We start from the raw sequence: 4,566 nt of genomic DNA on the forward strand, positions 1-4,566 counted from the left end.
TTATTTAAAACTAATGGGGGGAAGGGAAAGACAGCTGCACAGCTTAGATTTTGGAGGTTTAAACAAATACTGTTCTGAATGTATATCTTTTAAGGACTGTGTCACCATTGCCCGTTGTCAAACTACTGTTCTCAGTGGGTATTGTATAAGTGATGGAGAACATCCCCAGTAGTTTTCCTAGTCTAGTTGGTGGTTTATGTGTAATAATGAGTTGTGCAGCTGAAGTGCAATCTGCTTCTTGTGCCCTGGCTCCCATTTGCTCTCCAAATAAAGGTTTTGATTATTCTTTAAATACTGGGATATTTCATATTCCAAAACTGGTGAGGTTGATATGTCTCCTTCTGCAAGTTAATGGGTTTCAGAACTGAATCTTAGCTCTAAAATATTGAGTGTTGGAACTGTAACACTATGCACTATAACTTGACATGTCTATCTCCTGTTTTTTAAGAGTGTAAAACATTACTGAAGGCTTAACTGGCTAAAATACAGAGAAAGACATCTATTTCAGAAATATCTAAAGGTTATCCTTTTTATAACAACACGTCTTACATTCTGTTACTGGCTTAATACAGTATTTTGGCAGCGGGCCACGCTTTGATCTTGCACTCCAGATTTCCTATTTGCCCCCTATACTCTTGTCTGCCTATTCTCACTTGTCTGTCAGCTCTAGTGGTTATGTGACCACGTTCTGATTTGGAGTGGTTCACTTATTCAACTGAAAGGGTGGTTTGGATTTTTCACTTTCTCTTTTCCTCTGTAAAGCCAACTATGAAATAGTGCCCTTAGACAGAAGGGAATTTCAAAGTAACCTCATGCTGAAGTTTTAGCTTTTTAAAATGAAAATGTGCACCGTGGTGATTTTATTACTGCATACCTTTCCTACGGAATTTAATAGTTATATGCAAGTTTAGTTAACTTTTTTAGATTCAATAAAGTATTTATATGATCTGGCAATAAATGCCTACAGCCAATACAGATTCAGAATGCCTCATGGACACTGGAACCAGTTATTTCTATTACTTGAACATATCTTGAGAATTGCAAATGAATTACATCTTCTTTTAAAACTCTGGGGGAAAAAAAATTTCTATAGCAATAATTAGTTCTCACTTAATGCATAGCTGCTGAGCATTTTAATCATGTTTAAACGTTGAGAGACTTGAATGCACATTTTAAAGCAACAAATGTGTATAAATGCAATATAAAAAAAAAACCTTGCAAAATTTTAACCTCTTCATTTACATATGTTAAAATCTGTATTGGTAGGTGCTGCCTACTTAAGATTTTGTACTTTTAATATGAAGAGATTGCATCCGATACATTCACTAGGCAAGTGTTTAATGAAAATGAAACAATCTATTTAAATATATTTAAATAAATGCTGCTGCTGGTCATGATCTTTCTCACTGAAACTCGGACAAAAAGCTGTGTACTTGTGATGCTTTTACTCAAAACATGCAATCTTTTCTAGCAGATTGCTGTTTAACAAAATTGTCATGTTCACATTGCATTTGTGTATGGTTTCAATATGGTATGTTTGAATTGTACCTTCTATTTTTTTCTTCCTATTAAAGTATTTTATTTTATGTTTGTCTCTTTGTTGCATAATAAAGGTGATCAGTCCCCTTGATGCTACTTCTTCTTTTCCAGATGCTTTCTAAACTTAAGTCTATGGTCAGTTGTATGCCTTTGAATGATCAGCATGGCATGTATGCTGCTGTTGGAACAGATGAGCCATTCCTGAGCTCACAAATTACCTTCTAATATCACATCTTAAGATCTTTCCATGAGCAGAAAAGATGGTAGGTTGGCCAAAAGTCATTCATGCTTCTTTTCTGCCTCCCATGTTCATATGTTGCTGTGCTATGAGATGCAAATAGAGAAATAAACTCCTAAAAGGAGAGAGAAAGAGGTATGTAACACTTGGGGCCAATAGCAAAACCTTGGGGTTTAAGGGTAGTTTTACTAAGAAGAGTTAATGTTTTCCTGAGTAAAGGATTGTCGGTAAGTTTGGGCTGACTGCATTTGGACCAGCAAGGTGGTATCTACATGATTTATCCTTCTGCCCTGTATTTCTGAGCTGAAAAACCCTTTGGTTATTTTTTTGTGTTTTTGTATTCCAAGGATATACAGATGGTAATATGGTTATGAAATTGAGTTAATGTCTTATGTTGAATGGTAGAAATATAGGAAAAATATGTAAATTTACTTTTTATTAGTTTATTGTTCTTTCCCCTCAGAATGTAGTTTTCTGAGGTCTAAATGGATTGTTTTATCTGCTAAACCTGGTTATAAGCCCATTGTTAGAGATTCCATTTAACTTTCTTTTACTGTAGCAATGCATATTTCATTATTTAGACAGCATGCACTCAATGTATTTAATTCTCATTGGCAGTAAAGAGTATGGCTAGTGTGGTTTTTTTTAATATCAGGTGTTTTATGCTGAAAAGAGTCATGCTAGTTCACAGATGTACTGTGTCTTGTAAACGTGGTGTCATTTGTGAAACAACTGCAGAACCTGGCAGCCAAGGTCATTTTATTGCGGGCAAGCAGAGCTGTAAGAGTATCTGACAAAAGCATCTTCAGGATTCTTTCAGAATCAGAAAACCTAGCAAAGAAAGAGTGCAAACACAACATAGTCTGTTCTCAGAACAGTGTGCGTTTTAACTTCCTCGAGATACCAGGTTTCTTTTGTGTCCTGTTGTGGGTATGTTTGAAAAAATGTAGGAGACAAAATGTATGGCCTCTGCTATTAGAAGGCTTTTCAATAATGTTAAAATTGCCAATTCCCAGTGAATTACCAGACTCTTACTAGGGTCAAAACATGGGTTTAGTTTTTCTTTTTTTTTTTTTCCTCCTTTCTTTTTCCCCATGAATAAGGTAGGTTTGTACTTCTTATTCTCCAACTGTAGGTCTGCTTTGGGAAGAAGTAGTTTTCACCTCTTGGTTTCCCAGTCCTAACCAGCATTATTCTATCTGTAGTACTTTCTTTCATTTTTTTCGTTTTTCCACAGTCATATATGTATTTTTGTGGACACGATCAGGAAAGAGCTAGAAAAGAAATAGTGTGTTTATTGCCCCACCCACCCACCAAGTTGTTAGGCAACTGGGGGGGAAGGGGGAGTCATCGCTGCCAAATGCATTCTGTGGAATGCATTTAATTCCATTTTAAATATTTGCATTAAATTATCTGTGTACATTTAGGATGCATTCCTCAGCTCCGTGAAGCTGCAGGTCATTTCCCAGGGCTTAGAGACAGAATACTGTTTTTATGAACTTGCGTAAACTCATGGAGATGCTTAGTCGCTGAGAAAAGTGTTCTCACTATTACTTTCTAGTCTCTCTCTCTCGTTTGTCACTTTTTTCCTCTGTATGTATTACCCTACAGCAATTCTCATAAGTTTACCCTGTTTCCCTCCCACTCCCTCTTCTGTCTTTTAAAGTAATCAGCAATTAAATGGCTAAGATTATATTGCTTAGCTACTAAATATTGTCTCATATTCTGTATGTATTATAATCTCAGGCTGTCCCCTCGATATCTTGGGGCTGATGTGAGCCTTGGAGGTAAATAGAGTAACTACGAAACTTAGCATCAATAAATTCCAGGGTTTGCTTGCCATGTTTACTTCTGTGGCTGAAGGAGTTTATATTTCTCAGAATGTGTTTGCAATTTGAAAGAATCTGAGTGTCTCGTCAGTCAGACTTTTCTTTTTTTGAATGCTAGAAGCATTTACTTTGTTGTTTTCTTTGGGGAGTGAGTATTTTTTATTTGGATTGGCGAGACCAGGACGATACTTAAAATCATAACCATCTCATGCAGACCTGCTCTTTAACTGTAACAGGCACTTGTTTTTTAGACAGCCTTGTGTTAGGTTCTCTGCTTTTGCAGGTATGGGCAGAAGACAGTTGGAAGACGGTGGCTTTTTTCTCCAGGGTAACGGTTGTGGCAGTAGTGTCACAGAAGGTGGATTTGTGTGCCACCCCCGTTATGAGACTGTTCAGTAGTTTCTCTTAGGAATTTTTCTTCTTTCACAATTAAAACCACAAGAGGGCACTGAATATTTTTGGGTTGTCTCCTCAGTATTTAAGGATGCTGATTTGCTAACGAGTTGTAGTCTGAGACACTTTCAGATATGGGATTTCTATCCAGATGTGTCATAGAATAATAAATCTTTTATATGTTTTAGGGGTTAAGAAACTGGGGTCATTGTAATCTACAGAAAGGATATTTCTAACTTACTTTAAAACATCAGACTTACAGATTTAACTTGTGTGTTTTATTCTCTGTGGCCACTAACCTGTGTACTCCCAGGTTCTTCCACTCTGGGAAGAACTGAGTGCCCCCCACATAAAATGTTACATGTTTACACAACTTCCATTAACATGTGAGTCCCTTCCTTCCCCAAGCCGCGTTCTTTAGAGGTTAGCTTTAAAACTAAGGCGTTGTAGTGCACATAGGAATCACAGGGTGGCACCTGAGGCCTGTGGCATTCCCTGGGAAGGAGCCGTGGGGTGGCACCTGAGGCCTGTGGCCTTCCCTTGGAAAGAGCCGTCGGGTGGGGCACT

Source organism: Eurypyga helias, unplaced genomic scaffold, assembly GCF_000690775.1.
Source record: "Eurypyga helias isolate BGI_N326 unplaced genomic scaffold, ASM69077v1 scaffold19856, whole genome shotgun sequence".
In the NCBI taxonomy this organism is placed as follows: domain Eukaryota; kingdom Metazoa; phylum Chordata; class Aves; order Eurypygiformes; family Eurypygidae; genus Eurypyga; species Eurypyga helias.